The sequence below is a fragment of the Mixophyes fleayi genome, chromosome 6 (assembly GCF_038048845.1).
Source record: "Mixophyes fleayi isolate aMixFle1 chromosome 6, aMixFle1.hap1, whole genome shotgun sequence".
NCBI lineage: Eukaryota > Metazoa > Chordata > Amphibia > Anura > Limnodynastidae > Mixophyes > Mixophyes fleayi.
The window spans coordinates 57,169,915-57,193,042 of record NC_134407.1 but is presented as its reverse complement, the minus strand read 5'-3'; the positions used below and the strand labels follow the sequence as shown (position 1 = coordinate 57,193,042).

At 38.3% G+C, this 23,128-nt stretch overlaps 1 long non-coding RNA gene across 1 annotated transcript in view; it reads right to left on the bottom strand.

Moving 5' to 3' along the window:
• LOC142160271 (uncharacterized) overlaps positions 1-14,359 on the bottom strand; it is a 35,486-nt gene extending 21,127 nt beyond the window's left edge. Inside the window, exons 1-3 of the long non-coding RNA XR_012693126.1 lie at positions 14,227-14,359; positions 6,075-6,140; positions 3,375-3,476 (exon numbers count right to left, since the gene is read on the bottom strand). This is a non-coding gene — a long non-coding RNA (uncharacterized LOC142160271). The remainder of the gene's footprint in view (positions 1-3,374; positions 3,477-6,074; positions 6,141-14,226) is intronic.
• Between the last annotated feature and the right edge of the window lie 8,769 nt (positions 14,360-23,128).

Genomic DNA, 23,128 nt, shown 5'->3' with positions numbered 1-23,128 from the left:
GCCACTCTCACCTCCCCACATGCCCTTCACTTGCCACTCAGTTGTCCCCACATGCCACTCAGACCTCCCCACATGCCACTCAGACCACCCCACATGCCACAGACCTTCCCACATGCCACTCAGACCACCCCACATGCCACAGACCTCCCCACATGCCACTCAGACCTCCCCACAAGTCCTTCACTTGCCACTCAAACCTCCCCACAAACAACTCAGACCTCCCCACATGCCCCTCACTTGCCACTCAGACATCCCCACAAACCACTCAGAACTCCCCACATGCCACTGAGACCTCCTCACATGCCCCTCACTTGCCACTCAGACATCCCCACAAACCACCCAGAACTCCCCACATGCCATTTAGACCTCCCCACATGCCACTCAGACCTCCCCACATGCCACTCAGACCTCCCCACATGCCACTTAGACCTTCCCACATGCCACAGACCTCCCCACATGTCACTCAGACCTTCCCACATGCCTTTCAGACCTTCCCACAAGCCCCTCACTTGCCACTCAAACCTCCCCACAAACCACTCAGACCTCCCCACATGCCCCTCACCTGCCACTTGAACATCCCCACAAACCACTCAGACCTCTCCACATACCACTCAGAGCACTCAACATGCCCCTTACTTGCCACTCAGATGTCCCTACATGTCACTCAGACCCCCCCACATGCCACTCAGATCTTCCCACATGCCACTCAGACCTCCTCACATGCCCCGCACTTGCCACTCAAACCTCTCCACAAACCACTCAGACCACCCCACATGCCATTCAGATCCTCCCACAAGCCCCTCTTTTGCCACTCAGACCTCCCCACATTCAACTCCGGTGTCTCCACATGCCCCTCACTTGCCACTCAAACCTCCCTACAATTCACTCAGATCTCCTCACATGCCACTCAGACCATCCCAAATGCCCATCACTTTCCACTTAGATGTCCCCACATGCCACTCAGACCTCCCCAAATGCCACTCAGATCTTCCCACATGCCACTCAGACCTCCCTGCAAAGGACTCAGACCTTTCCACATGCCAATCAGACCTTCCTGCAAACCACTCAGACCTCCCATATGCCCCTCAGACCACCCCACATGCCCCTTACTTGCCACTCAGACCTCCCCACATTCCACTCAGACCACCCCACATGCCCCTTACTTGCCACTCAAATGTCCCCACATGCCACTCAGACCTCCCCACATGCCACTCAAACCCCTGCACAAGCCATTCAGACCTCCGCACATGCCACTCACTTTCCACTCAGACCTCCCCACAAGCCCCTCACCTTCCACTCAGACCTCCCCACAAACCCCTCACATGCCACTCAGACCTCCCCACATATCCCTCACTTTCCTGCACAGCCAGAGCACACAGAGGAAGGAGGAAGAACACATGGTGCAGAATGCACTGCACTAACTCCTCCTTCTCTGATTGGTTGTGCTGTGTGAAACTCCCTGCAGTGTGCAGAGCAGGGCACATGGGGTTGGGCACGGTTTAACCATGACTATAAGTCCGACATGGGCAATATCTACAAAAAAAGATGAAATAATGAAAAAACCCAATTGAAAATAATCAGACTTACCTTCAACACGACGCTGGAGATCACCGAAGAAAGCTCCATAATGACAGCCAGCCATTCCGATAGAAGAAGTGACCGGCACTGCACCCTGACGTCATCGCGACGTCTGTCAATACATATTTAAAACAGCAATGTGGGGACCCCCTAAGGTTAAGTGTTTAAACAGTGTTTAAACACTTACCCCACATTGCCGCTTTAAATTTGTATTGACGGACATTGCGATGATGTCAGGCTGCAGTACCGGTCAGTTCTTCTATCGGAATAGCTTGCTGTCATTATGGAGTTTTCTTCGGTGATCTCCAGCGTCGTGTTAAAGGTAAGTTTGATTATTTTCAATTCGGTTTTTCATAATTTCGCCTTCTTTCTGTAGGGATTGGCCATGTCGGAATTGTGGTAATCGAAAAATCAATTACTACCGGGTCACATGACATGGATGCCATCTGCTCTTATTCAGTCTTATTTTCTGCTTTGTAACAAATCAGAGAATGAAGCAGATAAGGAGCAGCCGGCTGGGGCCACAGCTGAAGGATCGGCGGGCCACTTACTGACTATGACTGCTCAAGATCCTATCATCAGAGAGTATCCTACAGTCGTCACCGCATTGATGTGCTAAGCCAGCTGCTTTCCCGTACAAATGGATACAGTAGTGCAAACATATACACGCAAAAAAACACAAAATGGGATTTTTGTGCTGTAAGCCCATATCTGTAGAGCTGTATAAATGACACTTATTGCTGACAAGTATCTGTCACTACCTTCAGAAAATGTGTAAACACAGCAAAAATGTTATGGCAGATTACCAGGTAACTGACGGGTGATCTCCTTTACTTTTGCATTGGCTATAAATACTGTTTTGATAGATGAGGACCATCCTGTGAGATTTTTGTGTATCCTTTTTGTGGCCTAAAAGAATCTTGTCATAACAGAGACAGACGTCAGAAAACAATGACTGGGACCAGCCACTTTAAACCCAAGGACTCTGTAATGCAATAGCCCACCCGCGCTGGATTCCACGTTAATTATAAAGCAATGAATACATCACACAATCCTGGGAAACTTTAGGATAAAAAAAAAATACCAGCTCAGCTCTTGGACAATCATTCACAAAGTTTGACATTAAAAAGTGCTGACAGCAATAAAGACAGAAAGAGGCCTTACTTTCATCTCTCTAAATAACCTTTAGGTCATACAAGTCTCTTTGGCTCAACCCTCCCATACCAAAAAGTTCTCCCATTTTGTTATTAAATAGAGATTCGGCTTACACATCTTCCAGTCCTCTGCCTCCCACTCTGTAGAAAGAAATATTTCTTTTCTTACAATTTGCATTATTATTATTATTATTATTATGGTATTTTAAGCTATCTAACATCAGAACAGCCTGGGAGGTAACCTTAAAACTAGCAAAGGAAACTGTAGCATAAATAAAATATTACATAGACATAACTAATTACATACAAAGCTTTCACATACCAACTTTATAATGCTTACATGCAAATACAATTTTATGCCTTGTACCCGTTTTCATTGGTGGTGTGTGTATATGTATTTGTACTTGTGTGTGTACGTATATGTATGTTTGCATGTGTGAGAAAGAAAGAAAGAAAGAAAGAAAGAAAGAAAGAAAGAAAGAAAGAAAGAAAGAAAGAAAGAAAGAAAAAAGGAAAGAAAGAAAAAAGGAAAGAAAGAAAGAAAAAAGGAAAGAAAGAAAGACGGATATAAAATAAAATTTAATATTGATATACTAATGCATAGATGCAATGAATCAAGGGAAGCATTATAATGTAACTTACCAAGTCATGGATCTTTGGTATAATTTACAGATTGAAAATGAGTAGGAGGAGAGAATGATAAGAGTTAATGTTTGAAAACTAGACTTTGAGGTTGGGAGTCTCCTACAAGTGAAAAGAAATACAGTATAATTAAAATTGATGTATCAATTTCACAGGAGGAATGCAACATTAATCAAAAAGTACATGTTGAGAAACAAAAAAGAGCCAAACGGGCTGAACATGGTTTCTCTCTAGTGCAAAACTCCTCAGAATAAGAATTATACTTTTATATTATTTGTATTGGCTGAGTAAATTATGGTTGAGAGTTTGATGAAGAAATATTTGTGTATATAGAGCTGAAATGTTTATTTAAGCTAGAGGGAGGTGAATTGCCAAATGTAACCTAATTACTGTATAAGACAAATTATGTTCTTAAAATCTCTCTCCATATTTTGCTGACATTATCAAATATTTATTATCTAACCCACAAAGTCGCAGATTTCCTACAGCAGGAATGGACAATGTATAAGGGGCTTTGCTATATCTTCTTTAGGCTCATATGGGCAACACTAGCCTTCATAACTGACCCTAGCTGGTCCCATAGATTGTCATACTCATGTCTACTGTCCTATCCATCACAACTGTGATATAGTGATCCTCTTCTTACAAATCAATTGTATTGCCAATTAATAAACTAGTTAAACTATTAATTAGTTAATTAGTAATTAATTGATAATTAGTTAAACTAAACTAATTATATTCTTTTCATCTTTTGCATAACTTCTTAGTTTCCAACGTAACACTGTTATAATAACACCAATAATAAGCTTCATTCCATAGCAGTAGATAAATTATCAACAATCCCCATTTTAGGGTACCAGAGTAACTAATACTGTTACTATTTATTTATTAGCCTTCTAAATATTTTGTGTATAACATACAGTGTGATAACTTATTCTTTTTGTGTGTTTTGTTGCTTAAAGGTGAACTAGGACTAGAACACAAGTTAATCAAAATTGCCTTTAAAATATTCATTTTATTGGTGTTATTATTAACATTGGAGCATCCATACATTCATTATTGTTGTATTTTCTTAGTCTTAGAAACAATGACATTTTTTGATGTGTGCTGCCTGTGACATCATCTCTGTGACATCATCTGTGCACTGACGAATATGGAGTATGCAGACTGTACCAGGAAGAAATAAGATAGAGAGAAACCAATATCTAGTAGATATTGGTTTCTCTCTACTTCAGTATAGCTAAGTCCTAGATAAATGGGCAAACCAACATGTCTAGAAAGGGCCCATAGGCCTGAGCAAAGGGAGATAGAGTTTCAGGGTCAGCAATCTTTCCCCACTTAGGTTTAAAACAGCAATTGGCCATTTTTTTCAATATTTCAATTGTATTTGTATTTTTAATGGATCTGCATTAACACGGCACGTATATGGAGGGAGGTAGGATTTCAGTGCACACACCTGCCATCATTAACATCCACATTCTTAATTAACTAGTAGAATACATATATTTATTTACTACAGATAGGACATGATGTGTAAATTGTGGTTTGTATTACTCTGTGACAACTGAGAGGTAGTGGAGTGATGGTGTTAATGTATGATGTTACATAATGTACTCTGAGCAATAATATAGCATGTTAGATAAAATGCGTAGATTTAACTGTTCACAATATACTTTTGTGTAATTATGAGTCATAAAACATTTTTGTGTACTGTAAATGTTATTTTTATTCTAATTGTTTTTGTAGCAATAGGAGAATAAGGTAGAAAATAGTTATTTTTAATGTCTGAGCAATTTCTACTTGTAATAAAATATTATTACTATTATTATTATTATTATTATTATTATTATTATCATTATTTTAATGTATATGCATTATTTTTCTAGCTACTGGTATATTCAACTATTAAATATATGGGTGAAAGTATAAAAATACAAACTGGGAGTAATAGGCTTCAAGAATTACATGTAATGTATGAAAATTTGTAGAAATTCACGTTCACCAGTTTATCTCATAAGTCTGGTTTTGAAAGTTAAGAATATTTATTTAATTACACTGTAGGTAGATTATCATACCCCCAAATGCCCATATACTGAATAACAGAGGGGAAATATGTCTGTATAATTTACACATCTTGGTGTTTAAATAATATTTGAATCCCATTCCAATAAACATCCAGAAAGTATATTCTCATAAATTTATTATATTTTACTATTTTTATATAAAATACAATATGAAATAAAAAAATATATAAATACCATGAAGTGAGTAAACTGTTTTATAATGATAAATTCTACTTTTTGTCTAGTTAACTATTTTTTTTTTTTCAGCCAAAGATCCTAGGATAAAGTTGGTGCTTTCGTAAAAAAAAATAGTCACTGTAATAGTATAATAGTAAAGTCTAATTTTAATATACAGGATGCTGCTGCCATACAATATCATTTTTATGTTAACAAGGAACATAGCACAGGCCCATGCACAATACAAGGCAATGTAAAAGTGATAGACAGTTGTTTACAATGCCCCATGCACTGTCTTCCTTTAGCGTAATACAAACACCATAGTCTTACAAGCTGATGGTAACATAATGGGATAAAATGTTATTTATTAAACATGTTCATGCACTAAAAAATATCCAACCCACTTTTCCGTATTGTGCAAAGAAAAAGAAGAATTGTACATACAAAAATATCTACCTACCTGCTATATGTCCATATGATCACTTTAGTTACATGAAAGCGCATCTGGAATGTTTACAGCACATAACTGCAAAAAAATTATAATAATTTAATAATCTATATTTTAAACATATTAATAATGAGAATATATTTTAACAAACATTAATGACAAATTTGTGTATCCCAATTTTTCATTAATATTATTAGAAAGTGTGTACACATTTGTATGTTTCACTCTATTTACATATATTTTCTAGTATGGATGAATACTATTACTCTATTACCATTTTGTTTATTAACCTATGGTTGGCAAGGAGAGTGGCTTGGAATCTGATTCTTAACAATTTTGGAAACTAAACAGTGATATATATATAGGAGGGCCCGTTTATGCTAGCTGCTCTAGACTGACACAAGAACAGAGGAATAAATGACCAAAGCATCATGTACTCTCGGATTAGGGGACTTTAGTGCTTGGATGTGTGTGTGTTTCGAGATTCCAAGTTTCCCTTGCCGAACACTGCAGTCATTCTCCACACAACTGTGGATGCTTATTATTCAGTCGCAAATGCAGATCAGTCAACTGATTTTATGAATCAACTACAGAGAAGCGAATACTTTTCATCTATAAATTAGGAATACTAAAGGGAGGGGAGAGTAATGAAAAACTGGGCATTTCACTGAACTTAAATATACCATGAAAAATGTCCCCATTTACACTCTCTTTGGTTGATAAAATGCAACTCCTTTTTTCATTAATGTTGCTACATAAATTTACTTTATTTAGAACATTTAATTCTATGTTATTTATTTTTAAGAGCACATGATATTTTCACACTATCAAAAAAAAATATCAGTTACCCAACATTGTTAGCAGATTATACAGTTCATACAATTACTCAAACAGTTACAGATGCATTGTATGTATTCTTTTTCATGTCAGATATTGAAATCAGGTTTTCGGACCAAGGGAAATTAAGAAGCTTAACAGCTTTTCTTGTCCTGTGAAGTGCCTTCTTGAAAGGTTGCCTGCTGCCTTGTGTGTGGTATGTTTCTCCTAACATCTAATCTCAGGCTTTGTGCTGCCGTCTGTTTCTGCCTAGTACACTAGCTCGCACTTGCTGGCGTTCCAGCCCCATACAGCCGTGGTTCTGGGACATAAGTATTTACCAGTCTGAGGAAACAGAAAGTTGGCAGTCATGGGCTTTTTACAGATTACAGTCTACCTTTCATCTGAATTTAGATTTTACATTATATGATTAAATAGTATATGTACAATATAGCATACTTAACAATGTTCATAAAATGCTTGATAGAGAGATACATGCATACACTCATACACACATAATATATATATATATATATATATATACATATATATATATATATATATATATATATATATATATATATATATTTGAAAAGCCATAGTATATATAGCATTCACAGGTCTTGTCAAAAAAATATCTAAACGGTTTAACAACATCAACGTTTCGGTTCTCCTTTATAGGAAAAAAACTAGTTTTTCAACAATTGTAAATTAGATAGTCTGAATAGCATTGTGTTAGAATGTAAAACAGATAGCTATTTTGGCTTTGAAAAGAAAAGAGAAGTACATTAGTTTCATCTATTTTGAATGCACAATCATCTATACTTCTAGCATTTAACTTTATCTGCAAATGATTTGTAATACTAAATATTCCATATTTTTTTAATAGTATAAATATTATATTCTATACTTATTATATATAATTATTATTCAGACTATATATAAGCATGACAATAATAGCAAAGAAATAAATTATGTTTAATTTAATATTTAAACATTTGTAGAAATAGCGGAGTGGTTTGTTTAATTGAAGATGAAACTTAGAGCAGTGAAAATGTTATTTAAATATTATTTATGTACAGTTATACAGAACAAGAATACAGAAAGTGGCACCTAAATCATTTGAAAGTTTGATTGATCTGAAATACCAATATGTATCCCACCTGTGACCATTTTAAAAGATATGTCCATATCAAAGCACACTTTTAGACTCCAGCCCCTCTCCCCCCAGATAGCAGAACTATGGGGTTCCCATGTAACAGACCCCCGCAGTTGGGGAGTACTCGCTGGAGCTGCAGCGGATCCTCTCTGTGCATCGACAACAGTGGCAGATTGGTGCAAACAACGTTGAGGCTAACACAATGCTGTTTACTTTTTAAAACCTCTGCATTGTCAACACTTGGAAAGATTCCAGTGCAGAATCAGTGGAGATTAGTCGATAGGGATGAGTACACCCAGTCCGGCATAGGACACCCACATGGGTTGCTGCTGAAGGCTAGGGAGGTCTATAATGCACACTGCAGCTTACACTCCTTGTAATTACACCACAGCAACACTAACTATGTCCAGATATTTTCAGGGATGAACCATAAAGGTAAAATGTACCTTTAAACAGTACCCTGTCTTTCCATTGCAACTTTGTTAAAAAATAAAGTGTGATGATATATTTCATCCCATTAATAACTATCCCATAACATATTATATATTCCATACTTGCCAACTCTCCCGCATTGTCCGGGAGACTCCCGCATTTTGCGAGAGTCTCCCGGACGAGTGTGGCAATCTCCCTGATAGGAAGGGGGAAAAATTTAGTTTAAACGCCGCGATTCACCCGGAATCGCGGCGTTTAGCCCCGCCCCCACTGTAAAATGACGCGATTTGCGTCATTCCGTCACGGGGGCGGGGCCAAAATGACGCGATTTCGCAGCCCCGCCCCCTGCACGCCCACGTCCCAGCCGGCATCTCCCGGAAGAAAAAAAAAAATGTTGGCAAGTATGATATATTCATATGCAATTGTGGGTTTCAATGTTGTCTAATCATTTCTAGCCAACATTAAGAAAAACAGAGGTACTAACATGGCTGTATGTACCACCATTCCTGAATTATTGTCTTTTGTTTTGCCGCTGACTGCATAAACCTGCTTAGGCAGGTTGTCAAGGGTATTCCTATTTACAATATGATGTTGCCTTAAAAATATTATTGCCAATCTTCCCATGGACTAAAGTTTTTATTTTTCTTCACTAACCGTTTCTGTTATGTTTTTATTCCTTTTTTTACCCTTTTTGCTCAGTACTTTTATAATCTTCTCTAGTATTTTTTTTTCCTTAAAAATAACATTGCCGTTTTCAATTCACCAGAAGTTATACCAAAGTTAATCATTTTTAGACCACAGTTTGCTCAGCAGAACAAAGGTTTTAAAGTAATAATAAAATATTAATAAAATATCAAAAACCCTCTTCGAAAAGTACAAGCAATTTGTGGCTTTCAGTGAGGTGCTATGATTAGGAGCAGTAAAAAGACAAAACTTATGAAGTGTCAGTACACATGGATCTACTGAGGGCTCCAGATCCAATTGGCTGCTTAGCCTCAAGCCTGCATTTCAGAATCTTCCATGGTTGATAAAATCATAAGTTTCCACTCTAAGCAATCACATTTCCAGCTTTGTTCCTGTATTATTGGTTCACTGAAACACCTAAGGTTTTCTACTGTTAAGTTAATTTACCATTTAGCAAATAGTCACAGGTTTATGACCAGCTTCCTGCATCAAAATGTAATGTTCAGGCTGAAACATTTGCAATGACAAAGTTGATGGATTTGTTTGATTTCCATTGAGCAAGCCCAAAGGACCAACTGGACAAGTTTTATTTTAGGACTTTCTCCTTTAGAACTGATATTTGACTTGCTGTACAGATTATCATACTAAAATTTATGCAGACTTGTCAAAGGGTATTATATCGTTAAACAGATAAAGCATTTAATAGCATTAAATCTGGCCCTATTTTGATTTAAATTTGAAGACTGTACATACATATGAATGTTACCTCTTGAATTCTTATGCATACTAAATGCAAAAAACATGTATTCGTATGTGTAAAAGAATTAGGAGTCTGGGAACATCCTCATTCCAATTTATAGATTTCCACAATATGAGGAGCCTTTCTGTATTTGAAATCATTTAAAAATCTGTATTTTTAATTTGATGTCAATTCAAGAATATTCCACAGTCTAATTGCCAATGGTTCATGATTCCTAGGTTTGTTATTATCCCGGAAAATATTCCTCCAATAATCAGTATTTGTTTTTGGCGTTTTTTTGTAGTTTATTTTATTCAAAGGTCAAGTAATCATCAAACAAAGAAAATAGAAGTAAAAACAGGCATGTAAAAAAAGATCATATAAGTAAATAAGTAGAGGATAAGTAACAACTACCAGGAAATATCAGTATGTAGAGGCGGGATTGAAGAGCATGCTGCCGCAAAAGGGAGCAAGAATGATTTAGAAAAATGTCAGCACTTTCTCTCCTACAGGCTCGCAAGAGTATTGTATGTTTAATTGGGGTGTTGAGGCCGTTGACATTAAAGGAGAAGATTTTTAAAGCCATGGCACAAGGGAGGAGCCGTTGGGGAAGTTGGGGAAGGGTAGAGGGATGCAATGTTCGTAAGCACTTTCAATGGGTAATCAGGGGTGTGGGTTGGAGAAGTCAAAACGGTATAGTTTCACACCAAATAGAGCAATACAAAAAATAAAACAGCATGGTATACTTGGGATGTAAAGGAGAAATGCAGTACAAACTTGCAAGAGACCAACTACATCAAAACTAAACATTAAATAACATACTATACTTATAACATTAATGAACAGAAGAAACAATCAAGGTCAGGAGTGAGTAGCCCCAGACTCCAGCTGCAGCAGGAATTCCATCTGCAAAGACATAAAGAAAGAAAAAAAACACCACATAAAAACAAAAGTCATCTCAGGTTGGGGTTTCATCCTGGACATAGCGCTATGAGGAATGGGAGCACTCAGGTTGCAGAGGCACTGAGCGCTTGGTTATTGGGGATCCGGACTGTGGAGCAGATGTCACCGGGAGGATATCCAATTTCTCAAGTAAATCTTGATCCTTGGCCAGCGTTTTAACATAATGAGAGGTGTTGGCCGCAACGACCTGAAGCTGGAACGGGAGCCTCAGCGATAGCGAATATTGTGCTGGCAGAGAGTCCAGGTAACTAACAGGTTACAGGCTGAAACTTTAGTTCCTTGTCAAGTACAGTCTGTGAGTGACAAAGGTCCTGCATTTTTATTTGTAAGGTGTCTGTCCTATTGCCCAGGGAGTTTAATTTGTATTTAAAGTCATTGACTGCTTTAGAAAGTTCTTGATGGAACGCTGCCTAGACTCTTTCCAGATTAGTTATCACAGCTTGAATCTGAGGGTCAAGCTCAACTTGCGCAGATAGCGAAAAGCCCGAGGCCTCAGGAAGCTCCGATTATGGAGGAGAGGCTTTAGATTTTGATCTGAAGAAGTTGGCCGCGGCAACTGAAGGATTTCTCTTTGGACATTATGGAGTCGATAGAATAGTCAGTCAGCTTGGTAAAAAGAGAAGGGCAGGAAAATGTAAGGGTGGGCAGGAAAATATAAGGGTGGGTCAGGAAGGGTAGTAGGAGGCTGCACACTACACTCGGCTCATATGAGAGGGATCCGCCCAGGTCCAGGAAAGCAGGAGGAGATCACATATCCATTGCAGATGTGATGACAATCAGGCTGTGAACAACATTTGTGATAGAGGTCTCACAGGATAGAGAAATGAGAGCAACCAATATATATAGTGTGTTGGGGCTAAGACACTGAAACCAGTCAATGCGACCTCAAAAACAGCGACTAAGTGGAAGTGTTAGTGCAGCAAAGAGTACTGTGCACTGTAGCAGTAGAACAGCAAGTAATATGAGGTGTACCTGAGGACGACTGATGTGACTTGTCCATTGGGCTGAAGCTGTATCACCTGCTCAGACTGCGGTCAGACCTCTAGCTGCAGAGAGCGTCCTGCAGGAAACAAAGCTGGAGAATCTGCCCGGGTAGGTAGCTACACATTAGATTGTTATGGAGCTGATCAGGTTCTGGCGGTTGTATAGGGGACTGCAGAGATGCCTCTGCGTCTATCCACCACTGGCATGTCCTGATTGCTGAGGCTGCAGGTAGTTAGTGGGGGGTGTCCAGTGACACCAGAGCGATCAGGCAGCAGCTAAAGATAATTGTGGGAAACTTTCTAAGATGACTGGGGGGTTCTTTGGCAGGGAGGTCACCATCGGCGGCCGCCTCATCCTAGGTGTCCAATGATGCACTTCTGGTGGTGAGGTGCAGACTGGGCTGTTGGTCGTACTGCAGATCCTTGAGGAGGGTCTGCGGTCGGGGATGGATTTCAGCTCCCAATATGGCTACAGGCAATAGTTGAGGTGATGCCAGAGTCAGTGAGCCAGCTATGTCCCCACAGATCTGCCGCACTTCATGGCCGGGGTATTTAGCCTCTGACCAGATGTGGAGGAGGCAGTCAGTGGGAGGTGCAGGCTCTTGAGCTCCAAACAGGTAGGGAACCTGTTGCCATCCAAGACTGGTGGGCAGGGAGTATCTGGGTGCCTCCGGGTATTAGCAGGTGGTCTATTGGTGTCCTGGTAGGGCAGAGATCCGTGGGGTGCCAAGATAACTAGTTTATGCATGAGAGAGGTACCTACGGGTTATGTGGGGACTGCACACACCGCGGGATGGCAGAGGGAGAACAGGTCCCACACGGATGCCAGTAGAACACTGCAAGGCAGGAGCTCAAGCTTGCGCCTGGAAGGTACTGTTTAGCCCTGAGTACTTTAGCTGCAGATTGGTGGCAATAGATGTACTTCCTTTTGATATCATTTCAGAGGAATCTGTACAGAGCAGACCAAAAATGTGACCAGCACGAATGGCGTCCAAACCACACTCCCCCCTTTTTTTTTTCTTTTTTTTTTTTACTGTTTTAGAATTAATGCCTCATATTATCAGGTAACAATAATACAAGATTTTTTCTTTTTTTTCTGTGCTTTCTTTTGCAAATTTATAATAGACATAGGTATTGGCGTATCCTACTGTGACCGGTGTAGTAGAGCACAGCAGACCTGCCCCTGATTTCAAAACCACATGCATCTTGAGATCTGTGCCTTGCTAAATTTAGGCAAACGCAAAGCATAAATAAGTGCGTATAATACTGAGCAGGGTTACGCTCAGAATACGTGCCTTGATGAATCAGGCCCTTCATGGTTTCTGAATAGAAAGAGGTGACAGAAGATACAATAGCTGGACAGGCCTAGGATAGAGGTGTTGCTGTAATGTTAGCCTCCTGTTGTTCTTCTTCCTCAGAGAACAGCAGCAATGTGGGAAGCACTAGGACAACGTTGTTACATCAAGCTGAGAAGTGCCCTGGACACAAGGATTCTTTCCAGTACTGGACATCAGAAGCCATTTTCTCCATGTAGAAAAACACAAACAGCATCCTTGTACCTTCATACCTTACTTCGCTTGTTCTAAAAGTCGCTCGTTGTGACTTTCATAAGATCTAGTGCAATGTGCAGCTCCTACTAATTATTCACAATATTCTACTGCCAGTATCTATCCAAGGTAGTAATACTGAAGTTATCTGTGTATCTGAAAAGAACTAAAAATGCTGCCTCTGACTCATGTGTAATGTTTAGCAAAAGCTTTGGGGTATGTTCTATGCAGAACATAAAACAAGTGATGGTGAAATACTTTGTGTACGGGGAATGTCAGGTGTTAGTAGCAATGTAGCTATAATATATTACTGACATCATCATAAGTCTCAACATGCCAAGTAGCCAAAAGGAGACATTTAGGAGTATATTTACTAAACTGCGGGTTTGAAAAAGTGGGGATGTTGGCCATAGCAACCAATCAGATTCTAGTTGTCATTTTGTAGAATGCACTAAATAAATGATAACTAGAATCTGGTTGCTATAGGCAACATCTCCTCTTCTTCAAACCCGCAGTTTAGTAAATATACCCATTAAAGTTAATTTTGGCAAATGGACAAAATGCAGTTGAGAATTGCATGATTAAGAAGGATTACTATATCCAGAGTTGGAAAACTTTTCCAGGCAAGTCTGAATGTTTATATAGTGGGCAGAGTTGAATATAAAATGGTTGAAACTAGCAATTTTCAAGTGGAATTAACATGAATTATATATACTCCATCCTAGAATTTGAGTTCACTTTATATGAGTAATCTTCCAGCAATGTAATCCCACATATCGGTAAACAAAAGATGCCTTACAAAATATAAATGACATGTCTATTCTATTAATAGTAAACTAACTTTACTGGCCAACTGGGAGATTCCCGCTAATCCATCCTGGCTACATTCTCCACAGCTGCTCTAAGGTAACTTGTGCGCTTCCCTGCTGTTAGTGAACTACCACTACCACTTCTGCCCTGCCACTTCCTTTGGCTTTCAGAAGCTCCCTTTACAGGTCACTGGTGGTCTAGTAACCAATAGGAAGCAGTCTACACTGTTAACCAATCACTGTCTTGGTTTTGGTTACTATGACAGTAGCAATTACCTGATCACTAGAGGGAGCTTCAGTAAGCCAAAGAAGGGGACAAATGATCAGCAGCATGGGGCTTTAACAGGGGAGGCAGATTCCCTCAGCTGCAGGCCCCATAACAACGTGACCCACTAGTACCATGGCAGTTCTGCCCCTTGCATAGAGGTAGGAAAATGTGTTTGATGCCTAAAATAATAATCTGCAAACAGATTTCTAGTGTAAAAATGAGCCATGTTCCAGTGAAATCTTTAAAAATATTGCACCACTTCTATAAATTTACATCAATGCAAATCTACATCTACATCCCCTCTTCCGTGATTATTGATGTAACTGGTGTTTTTACAATGGTTTTGTATAGTGAAAAGCACCAATTCTCCTTAAAGAAAATTCTACAAAGATAAGCACCACCATGTTTAGCATCACAATCTGAAAAATCATCACATTTTAAATTATAAATATGTCACATGTAGTGTGCAGAATATTTTGCACTCATCTGCTCCTATATTTCCATACTACAAAGCTCTCAACTGTCCCTCTTTTAGACCCAACATCACCTTGTTCTTATTTCTTTTAAAATTTTGCCTTTCTTGTCCCTCTTTTTAACCAGAATAGTTGTACACCTTGGCTTCAAAAAAGGTTTGTGTGAGTCCTATGGGTATGTACTCATGGTTGGATATAGGACATGGTGCGTTACCCTGCACTGTGTATACGGCATGGTGAATGTAGTTTAGATGGACCTCAAAATACTGATAGCTTGATCTATATGAGGAATGTTTTATCTATAGCCAGTGGACACTGGATCTAAATTTTGGTCTGTCCAGCAGTCCATGAGTATAGACAAAGCATTCCTCACAGTGATTAATAGATCACTAGTTTGAGGTCTACTTAAACTGTGTTCCCCAAGTGTAGTGCAATGCACCATAGGTGCATCATATATGACTACAGGCCCTTAAGTTTACCTTGCATATTACAGCATGTTTTAGTCCTTTGTGGTATGTGTAAAATAAAATATGTTGTATAAATACATATATCTGAAACTCCGCTGAGGTGCCGTCTTTCAACAAGCATGGAAATAAGTGCTTCTTGAGCACTTATAAGAAGATGAAGCCGCCACAGGAACAAGCATAGCGCAGTCTGGCAGTTTAATTCGGAAGCGGAGTCAGATTATCAGACTGGAGCGCTCAGGCCAGCTTCCTATACACGACCCAGCTGCCCAGCTGTGCTGGTTGGAAGAAGCCTGACTGAGGGAGAGCAAAGTGTGCTGGGTAAACTGCTCCCTCCTGGGTGAACCCCATTTTTTTTGCTTACAATGTGGTGCGCAAAGCCCTATACAGCAAAACAAGGAAATAACGACAGAGGACCTGCTGACAGGTCCACTTTAATGTTCAACAATGAACCAATAAATCTACATGTGTATTATGCACAGCAATGTACGAGTGTTTCCGCATACAGTAACGTCCCCCACACACTGAATGACTTCACATAAAAGTTAATTCCATGTCAGGCTAAATCACTTCTGTACAACAAGAGTTTTAACATCGTTAGGTGGATTAAATACAGGAAATGAGATAAAAGCACCAAGGAATCTGGATTATAACAGGACGTAAACTGCTTCCTTATTCAACCTTTCTTAACTAACAAAAAAGAAGTCTTTATTAATTTTAATTAAAATGTATTATTTAAAGTAACCAATTAATGAGTTTTCTTTCTATTAATTTTTCATAGCTTAGTATAATATACAATGTAAATGTATGTCCTGTCATGTAATAACATTGCGAGAAAACAATACGTGGGGAGATCACAGTATGTGACTCTGGAGTAAATATATATTGAAGTATATAATACATGGGATGTGCACTAAGTATAGAGATGTATTACTACTTCTAATATGACATTTTCTTTACATACAAACCAAACACTTAATAATCCAGGTTCTGGCATACCTTGTTGCTTTGTTTCTTAGGGGGAGATTCAATTCCCTGCATTGCGAGCTGCGAGCAAAAATCAGCCTTGAAATGACCGTACTAACGGTAATAATGCGCCCTCTGTGTTGTTCTAAAGAACAACATGGGGAATTGAATCTCCTCCTAAGTATCTTACAAATGGACATTTAAAAATGTGCATACTAGGAGATACCTACCGCAAGCTTCCCTAATCCATGTACTCATGGCAGGTTAAAGCTTTACACAGTGGACAATGAAAGTAGAGTTGGAGTTGCTGCCCGGTAAACTTTGATCTCCATTGTTTTACATGTATACAATGCACTGTGATTGCTCTTATTAATCAGAGCTACTAAATGACTATGTTTAGTCTCACTAAAGGCAATTTACAAACCGCAAAGAGGAAAACTGCAAGCAAATGCTCTTTTATGACTTCACAGACCTGCCTCACACAATCCTCAGTTATATGAGGAAATGGGTGGATTGTCCGGGTCATGACTGCAGAATCTGCATGACTGCAAACGTTTGTACTGACCAATGGAAGGAGTTGGGCAGAATGGGGTGTATTCCTTTCTGAATATGGATTAGGCGCATGAGTGCGCCAACGCTTGTATCCACATGAAGATAGATAAATGTTCCTCCAGTTGCAGTGGGTACCACTTTGTCCCCTGTACTTTACTGTACAATGTTAGGTGCAAAAAGCTTATCAGGGAAATCTTTGCATTGTCTTAGAATATTATTGGACATTAAATAGGTGACCCACATGTGCCTTTTATCCAAAGTAAAAGATTATAGTTTCTTAAATCATTCATTAAAAAAATGAAAATTAAAAATGAATTCACACCTGCATTCCTTGCATTAATAAAGCAGCCATCTCTGAACCATCTCAAGTCCTGCTGTCTTTCTTTCTTTCTTTTACACAGAAATCGTACACTAAATTCAGGATGCAGTCTAACTAGTCCTTTATAAAATTACAAAATTACATTTGCGTCTCCTGTATCTACACCAGTGATAGGCAACCTGATACGCTTCATGAGGTCCTTTATCCTTCCAAAGGGCCACACATTACCCTAAATTTCAGTAATAAGTTAGCTGCTACAGGTGAATGCTCGGGGGGGGGGCGCATGACTTATTTCATACCTCCCAACTTTGCAATGCTGGGAATTGAAACAGTGCTCCTCTAAAAACACCCCTTTAATGCAGCACACACCTGACGCTGGTATGGCTGGTATTGTAGGGAATTCTGTTAGTGGGATCTGCCCCCAACTGTCCTGTGGTCAAGGCCAAAGTCCCTTCAAATCAGGATTGCCTTGCCTAGATCAGGACAGTTGTGAGGTATGCTGTTTTATGCTATATGAAATTGTATTAGCTTTTGCAGCAGCTGCCTGACACTATTGAGTGCTGCTGCTTAGCACATTGTCTAATAGTACACATTAGTCCTTTCTCAACTGTGATCTCATCAACCGTATTTCATTTCATGTATAGATATGATTATTATTATCACAACATAAGTACAGTACCTTACATTTCTCTACATTAAAACATCATCTGCCATTTCTCTGTCCAACGCATGATATGGTACAAGTACTTCCATAGAGACTTTATGTCCTGTTCCATGTTAATAGCATTACAGAGCTTACAGTTATCTGTGCATATGGACAAATTCTTTTCTAGATCTACTACAAAATCGCAAAGAACAACACAGGGCCCAGTACAGATGCTTGAAGCACCTCACTAATAATTTTGGCCCAATCCTGTTATCGGTAACATATTGCTGGATGTCATCTCTTAAAATTTACTCACCACTGATGTTAGGCTGGTCTGTAATTTCTTGGATTGATTTGTATTTAAATGTTTTGTAAAAAATACACAACAGAAAAAGACTTAAATAAACAAAAATGTTGGTTTCTTTTCCTTTTTGGGAGAGTTAATCTATTAAATTGCAGGGTAAATTAGTAGGTGTGCTCTACTTACACAAAAGTAAATATGGCAAGATCTTGATCTTTTCCTCTATTTAAAACCCATAACTTTACCTGTTATATGTGATGTTATTGGCTCTATTTGTGTTTTATCATTTGCTTAATTTTTATCTCATTGCCTTAGTAAATAACAAATATTGTTCTCTGTTGGTTAATATGTGAGGTTATTCTTATTATTTGGAGTTACTAAACTAGCATTCCGGTCTCACAGCTCTAAGGCCATGGGTTCAATTCCAACCAGGGCCCTATCTGTGTGTATGTTCTTCCTATGTATGTGTGGGATTCCTCCAGGTGCCCCGGTTTCCTCCCACAGTCCAAAAACATACTGATTAATTTACTTTTGACAACAATGAACCATAGGGTGTGTGTGTCAGGGAATTTAGACTGTAAGCTCCAATGAGGAGGGACTAATGTGAGTGATTCAATAGTCTCTGGAAAGCGCAACATAATATGGGGGCGTTAAACAAATAAACCATAATAAACAATACATAAATAATATAGTTATTTCCAGGATTGGAGTTATATACCAACCTATTACAGAGTTTGGAATGGCAGATTGGCTTATGTATATGTTTGCAAGTTTGTAACACATTTAAACAGGCATGACATTAGAAATCATTGTTTCTAGTATTATCATACATGCTGGTGTTTAGTTTTGCTCTTGCCTTGCATTGCTGAAGCAATTTCCGGAGCTCTGTTTGTTTTATTTTTTGCATTTATCACATGTAAAAAAAATCAAGATACCTATAGGGAGCTCTAAAATACTAATAATGCTAGTAAAAATATATGGTGTGTTTGTATTTGACGTACATTTCTACATGCCAGTAGGTATGCGGCTGAACTGTGTACACCCTGGCACGTGGCACATATTTAGTATCCCTGGACTCAGGAGAACGAGACAATTTAATTTTCGGATAAATTAGTAGGGTGAACTTATTACATAATAAAAAATAATGTCCAAACCTTTTGCCTATTTTCCTCATAAAATAAACGTATTGCAAAAAACACCCATATGTACTCTTAACTGAAATGGTTAATTTATTAGAGTTATCTTATATATGTTCATGAAGAGAGCTGCGTTGTACAAGGCTAGCGACACATGAGTGCTTTAAGGGTCTGCATACTTCAGCATCATACAACATAGCGCCTATGCTACCTGTTATGTACATGTCATGCACTCACCTGGTTTCCATGGCTTAAAGTTAACCCTTCACTTTACCAGTATTAGGCTAGAGACACACAACCTTTATAGTGTATATATATTTTAGCTCCATGTAACACAATGCTTCATTCCATATCTGCAGTGTAAGCCGGGCACCGAGAGAGGTACAAAGATCCTGAGCCTCCGTTAGGGTCCAGCAGTGGCAATTATGGTGGAGAAGGATGGGATGGGGATAAGTGACTATGTGACCCAGCAAGTATCTTATTGTTCCATGCAGTCACACCCCTCATAGGCCTCCTACATCAGGGTTGATACACGTTATAAATGTTGCTAATAGAATTCATAGGAGAGAGTTCAGTGAGTCCACACAGCAAGAAACGTTCCTAAAATGCACCTTATCCGCCCCTTTGTGCCATTTCATCAATCGTGCTCCACAAAAAGGAATCTTGTTGCAATGTGTCTACCCGGCACTTTGCAAGAACACCCTCACTTCACCTAACTCCTCCCATCAGCCGGAGCAAAACTACTACTCCTCAGCAAACACCAACATCTTGTTCCGCAAAACCATGGTCCACTTGCATATTATTGAGGCACCTTGTTCTTGTGCTTAGCAAATGAGGCCCAATGTTAGAACAAAATATAAGTTGATTACATAACTTATCAACAAAGGTAAGTGACAGTTGTTTAAACACTTATTAGCATCACTCATGTATTATAAGCAGTGGTGGAAGTGGGCCATTATACGGTGGTATGTCATACCGCCACTTCTCCTACTGCCTTCATTGTAAAACTATTAAATCATCATCATCATGTTATTTATATAGCGCCACTAATTCCGCAGCACTGTACAGAGAACTCATTCACATCAGTCCCTGCCCCATTGAAGCTTACAGTCTAAATTCCCTAACATACACGCACACACAAAAAGAGACTAAGGTCAATTTTGATAGTATGTTTTTGGAGTGTGGGAGGAAACCGGAGCACCCGGAGGAAACCCACGCAAACATGGGGAGAACATACAAACTCCACACAGATAAGGCCATGGTCGGGAATCGAACTCATGACTCCAGTGCTGTGAGGCATATTGGAAGTTGAAATATGGCCAGATTTTCCAAGAAAAGTCACAATTTTTCCCAATGTAAATGTTTAACCTGTTTATTCCCCAGAATGAGCAGGATTAATTGGAATAGGATCATAACTGTTTTATTACCCAAAAAGGAAGCACAGAATGGGAGTTATAGAGCAGAAAACATTGTTCAGTTAAACATTGAGTGTTAAGTTTTCTCTTTCAAAATTATGGGAAACATGAGCTGGGATCGATATTCTTTATGATACATATCTGTGACGAATTCTATATATATTCTTTTCTTTTCATATTTGATGAATTCTATATATATTCCATTCCATTTATATTTGTGATTGTTATTCTTTTTGATACATATTAGTTTGTGATGAATTCTGAAGTGATGATATCACAAGTGATAGTTTATAAGCGTATAATTAAATGTTACTTAATCTGATGATATTATAGAGACAACACCGATATAGAGTTTGATAGAAAAAAAAGCTTCTCTGAAATGTCAAAAAACTTTAAAACTATATTCCTCTATCCCATTAATCTTAATCACCTGTTTGTTACTATTCTTGGAATTGGGTGTAAGAAAAGTGAATCTTGTGTTGTAGTTATGCTCAATAAAATTGTCTGGCGATAACTTGATTAAGGTTAGTTGTACGCGGGTAATTTATACCTGCTTGTCTCATGTTGGCCTAAGGCACTTCATCGCATGGTGAACATGATAGTAATAGTAATTTAATGGTGATTATTGATCACTATGGAGATCAGGCACACAATATACATTAGCCAATATAAACTGGGAAACAATACATACAGTTGCCATAGTCCTGTATCAGGTATATTTATGTGAGAAAATATATACCTGCAAACAAACACCCTACAAAAAGCTTTAGATAACACTAAATATAATTATGATGTGGCAGTGCTCCTCACAGTGACTGCAGAAGGACGTAGCTGATGGTCATGTCTGTGTGTATGACATTGTTACAGAGGAGCAGTAGTCATGTTCCTTTATCCTGTTCTGGTTTTCAGAACTTTGTGGCTATCAAGTTTCCAGGTAAAATAGATTCCATCCGAATTGTAAAGAGCTCTAGAGTATATTGCTGCTATATAAATAAATGTTTTAATAATAATAAGAATAATAATAAAAAATAATGGCTATATATATATATATATATATATATATATATATATATATATATATATATGTTTGATTCAATGTGAAAATTGGACCATTTCTTTAAAAGTTAGTTATTTGCACACTGTCATATCCACTATTTCAATATGTTACAAAAACCTATATCACCCAATTTGTTTTCTTTTTTTAGCATACAATTATTATGAATCTCCAACGTGTTTGTGACATGGTGTGCCATGTATGTGTTTGTATGTCTGTACAGCAAATACAGGCAAGTATATATGTGTATAGTTTTAATTTAGAATTGCTTCAATACACTTATGGAAAAGTTTATAAATGTTTGGATGTATGTCAGATATTTTATTAACTATTGCATGTGTGTTATTATTTTAACAATTGTTTACAAACATTTACATTGTGCCACTATCTTTAGAAAATAGTTATGAAAGTATTTTATATTTTCAGGTATGCTACTTTAAATATTATTTACTTATTTTATCATTCTATCAATATTTCAGATTCAAAAGGTTGGTAAAAACTTTAACCTTAAAATCTGAAAGATGAGGCGTACATATGAGTGCTTTGAGTGTGGTAACTATGCTAGGTTAAAATGTCAGAAAAGTGTACTTTTTGTTTGTACTCTATATAAACATATGGCTTAAACTCACATTTGTAAATCTTTGTGTATTGAAACTGTGCAACATCTATGTAATGAGTATGTCATAAAAAAGTATCATTTAGGTTCATTGTTCTTAATTTATACTAAAAAAAATGTATTCTACAATTTATACTGTATTATTATAATCTATATGTATATAGTGCCACCTAATTAAGTACCAGCTTGTTAATCTAAAGGTGAACAGCTTTAATCATCATCATCATCATTTATTTATATAGTGCCACTGATTCCGCAGTGCTGTACAGAGAACTTATTCACATCAGTCCCTGCCCCATTGGAGCTTACAGTCTAAATTCCCTAACATACACACAGACAGACAGAGAGAGAGAGAGACTAGGGTCAATTTTGATAGCAGCCAATTAACCTACTAGTATGTTTTTGGAGTGCGGGAGGAAACCGGAGCACCCGGAGGAAACCCACGCAAACACGGGGAGAGCATACAAACTCCACACAGATAAGGCCATGGTCGGGAATTGAACCCATGACCCCAGCGCTGTGAGGCAGAAGTGCTAACCACTAAGCCACCGTGCTGCCCAATTAATTTATACTAAAAAAAATTGATTCTACAATTTATACTGTATTATTATAATCTATATGTATACAGTGCCACCTAATTACGTACCAGCTTGTTAATCTAAAGGTGAACAGCTTTAATGTAAAAATTGCAATCTGCCCCCTTCATAGAACTATCCACACCATG